This window comes from Equus przewalskii, chromosome 14 (assembly GCF_037783145.1).
Source record: "Equus przewalskii isolate Varuska chromosome 14, EquPr2, whole genome shotgun sequence".
Lineage (NCBI taxonomy): Eukaryota > Metazoa > Chordata > Mammalia > Perissodactyla > Equidae > Equus > Equus przewalskii.
Window position 1 is genome coordinate 12656889 of NC_091844.1, and position 4196 is coordinate 12661084.

A 4196-nucleotide genomic window follows, 5' to 3' on the forward strand; every position below is an offset into this window, starting at 1 on the left:
CCCTTCCTCCACTCTCTCTCCTTGTCCTTCAGCAAACACTCATGTCCCTCCCATGGACCAGGCGCTGTGCTAAGCACTGGGCACTGAGAGGTGAATCTGAAAGTCCCTCCTGCTCTCCCTGAGAACATGCTGCTCTTCTCTGCACCAAGTTTCATCCTCTACTTGGCTGAGTTCTATGATTTCATTGTATTCTCTGATCTCAGGCTGTTCAAGGTCTCCTTGCTCCCTAGATCAATTCAGAGACCTCTGGGCTGGAGCTTGGACTTCTGTTTCTTTTGGTGTTGTTCCAAGCTCTTGGCACTGACCAAGCATTCTGAGGACTAAGACAGATGGGCACCTGCTGGACTCCCCTCTTTTCCTCCAGAGAGGCCCTCACACTGGCCTTGGCAAGGGCCTTGACGGCCCCCACCTTGGAATGCTTGCAGGGACAGTGGCCTCACCCCCACCACTGAGGATCCCACATGCACCTTCTTTTCCAGCCTGGTTACCTGTGCTCAGACAGCTTGGACGTGGTACTCAGAGGGTGCCTTTGAAGCTGGATGAATGGACAAGTCACTACATGGAAATAGAAGCTCAGAGAGGTAACAAGTCTCCTCTCCATGAGTTCTAGTAGATAATAGGCAGAGATGAAAACAGTTGCCTTGATTTGGAAGAATCCGGGCATCAGTACCATTTCCTTTGCTCTGTTTTCTAAGTGTAAGTGTATTTTTTCCAACAGAAAGCAGAAATGCCAAGAAGAACAGATAGCCGACAGGGCCCACTGGTACGGTAGGTGGGAGGTTAGAGGTTCCCTCACTCTCTCAGTGACTGCAGGGCAGGTGGTTTCTCTAGAAGGTGTGTTCCTGGTCATCCTGAGGGTCCATTCCCATGGGGAGGCCTTTGGAGGAAGCCCAGGTAGCAGGATGAGTGTGAGAGTGAAAGGTGGGGGCCAGGGCTGTCCCAAGAGGCATCTGCTAGATTCTGATCCTCCCTCAGGAGCCGCTTCCCTGTCTAAGAAGCTCGCTGTGTGGCAAAGGCGCTCTGCAGGGGCTGTAGGTGAAACCTGGGAGGAAAGCGCTGAACTGGGGAGCAGGCAGCCCAGCCCCAACCTGCTGAGGCTGCATTCTGAGGACCCACTGGCCCAGCCCTGTTCTGTGGGTTTGATGTTTCCCGCAACTTGGGCCAAATTCCCAGTGAAACTCACTGGGTAGTTCGTGAGTTCTCACTCAGAGGTGCAGGGTCTGACCCCTCTCTGGGCAGAGAGAATGAGCTCCGTCACTCTCAGGGCCAAACACGGGACATGACTGAACTTGATGGATGCCTTATGTTCTTTGAATTTTGCCTCTTTCTCCTTAGCCCAGCCTGCCCTTGGCCTTTCCAGCTCTGCCCCAGGAGCCACCCTGCTCCCCACGGAGATCAAAGGCTCTCTGGCCTCTGGGACTCACCCATGCTGCTCCCTGGCCTGGCACATCCCTCCTCCCTCTTCTCTGCACAGGCCCTCCTCACACTGCCCTGTGGGCATCAGTCCTGTCATCTTCTCCCAGAACTCGCTGCCTATGCCTGCTTCCTTCTGCCCTGGACCCCCGTGGCTGTCCACGTTCTACATCCTGCGCCCCCCACCCCCGCCCCGCCATGTGCCCCCGATTCTCCTGATGGATTTCCTTATTTATTATTGTTGCCCTGCAGTGTGGGGAGCAGTGCCTGATGCTCCTCCAGGAGATGGCCTGGGGCCTGGCACAGGCTGTTCCTCTGTAGGGAAGCTCTCTCCCCCTCCCCCCGGTTAACAACTGCTCACTCACTCAAGGGGCCCTTCCTCCCACAAGCTCCCCAACCCCCAGGCCAAGCCCGGCTGTGCTGGTGGATGCTCTTGGGGCTCCCTTCCAGCAGCAACCTCGTTACACATTTATGACGCAGGTGTGTGAATGGTGCCCATCTCCTGCCCCCATGAGAAGCTTCACAAAGGCAGGGAGCACATCCACCCTGCTCCTACTGCCCGGCACTCACTGACCTGGTGCTGATGCGGCGCTGAGAGCAGGGCCTCTATTACTGCTGCATCTTCAGAGCACCCAAGACGTGCTCAGAAATAGGGGTCTGTCCCCACCCCAGCCTGATTGCAGAATGACTGGCCCGTGTGCCTCCTCTCACCGTCTGGCCTGCAGAGACGGGGAAAGTGCCCAGTGTAGGCCCAGCCCAGGGGTCTATTTTTTTTTTTTTTTTTTTTTAAAGATTTTATTTTTTCCTTTTTCTCCCCAAAGCCCCCCGGTACATAGTTGTGTATTCTTCGTTGTGGGTTCTTCTAGTTGTGGCATGTGGGACGCTGCCTCAGCGTGGTCTGACGAGCAGTGCCATGTCCACGCCCAGGATTCGAACCAACGAAACACTGGGCCGCCTGCAGCGGAGCGCGCGAACTTAACCACTCGGCCACGGGGCCAGCCCCCAGCCCAGGGGTCTATTGACTCTGAGTGTGCTGTCCCTTTGGGAGGGAACTCACCTAGGGAGCAGGGACTCTGTCTTCCCTACTCGCAGACCCTCCGCCCTCTGTTCCTATCCCTGAGACACGTAGACAATGCCAGCCCCTGCTGTGTGCTCAGAATCTGGAGCTTGGTGATGACTCTCAGGCGGTGGGGGAGTGCCAATCTCCCTGGAACTAGGAAACACGAGCCTGGAAGAGGGTGGGAACAAGTGAAAAAGATTACATGTGGTGGCTCATTGTCACTGGAGGCCACAGGGCACAGGTGCCCCGTCGGCCCATCACAGCACAGCTCTCTGGTGAGCGAGCACTCACCACCCTGGTTTTCAAGTGTATGGACTTTATGCAGTAGGCAACGAGGCAGTGGCCACAGTCCACCTTCTGGAGTCCAGCGGGCCAGGTGTCCTCCATGTGGCCTGGGTACGTTCCCTCCCCATCTGAGCCTGCAGGGTGGGGTGACAGCTGTCAGAAAGGCTCCATGGAATTAATGAGGTCATGTGGGCAAAGTGCCTATGGTGGGGCCGGGCACTTAGTAGGCCCTCAGCAGTGCTGTCTCCTCTCTGACCTCCTGGGGTCAACGCCGCTGGGACTCCATTAGTCCATTGGGCCAGCAGGTGCCCTTGTTGCTTCTGCTAGGAGTGGGAATCCAGGGCTGCGGGTGACTGTGAAACAGACACAATCCCTTGGGGTCAATGCTGGCCCAGGGCAGCTCTCTGAACTCAGCCTTCATCCAGCCTCCCCGTCCATAATGAGGGTGATGACCTCCAACCTTGTGTTCCCAGTCAGGGAGGAAAAGTCCAGAGCCCTGTGAGCCGGGCAGAGATGCCTCAGGGAGCCAATGCTCAGGGCCACGTTTGAGATGAGCACGAAGACTGGATTTGGTGGCTGCCCATGGTCTGCTTGCAACATGGCATTTGATTCACAATTATTCATCTTAAGCATAGTTCTTTTTTTTATTTCTGTTTTGTTTGAATTTTTCCAAGTTTTACTGAGAAATAATCGACATCACTGTATGTCTCAGGCATACAGCATGATGGTTTGATTTACATATAAATGTGAAGTGATTACCACAATAGGTTACTGAACATCCATCATCTGATACAGATACAATAAAAAGAAAAGAAAAAGAAAGTTCTCCTTGTGATGAGAACTCTTAGGCTCTACTCTCTTAACAACTTTCCTGCATCTCACACAGCTGTGTTCGCTGTAGTCACCGTGCTGGACACTACGTCCCTGGTACTTATTCATCTTAGAACTGGAAGTTTGTACCTTTTGACCTTCTTCCAATCCCCCCACCTCCCAGCACCCATCTCTGTCTGATCTCTTTTTCTATGAGTTTGGTAGGATTTTTGTTGGTTTTTTTTTTAGATTCCACATATAAATGAGATCATAGAGTATTTGTGTTTCTCTGCCTGACATTTGATAATAATATAATAAAAATAATATAATATAATATAACATAACAATATAATATAATATAGTATATATAATATAATAATAGTAACAATGCCTTTAAGATCCATACATATTGTCAGAAATGATAGAATTTACTTGTTTTCTATGGCTGAATAATATTCCATTGTCTGTATATACCACGACTTCCTCCTCCATCCATCCATCCATTAAGTACGGTCTTGATCAGGGGCTTGCACCTGTGGAGGCGCAGCATCACTCAGGTTCAAGGCTGAGCTCCACCACTCACCTGCTGTGTGGCCTTGGGCAGCGACTTAACCTTTCTGAGCCTCCA

The 4196-nt window shown here is 52.5% G+C and overlaps 1 long non-coding RNA gene across 1 annotated transcript; it reads left to right on the forward strand.

Moving 5' to 3' along the window:
• The first annotated feature begins 208 nt into the window (after positions 1 to 208).
• Positions 209 to 3580, forward strand: LOC139075696 (uncharacterized). The gene is made up of 2 exons (XR_011526355.1): positions 209 to 581; positions 719 to 3580. It is a non-coding gene; the product is annotated as an uncharacterized lncRNA (long non-coding RNA).
• Positions 3581 to 4196: the final 616 nt, after the last annotated feature.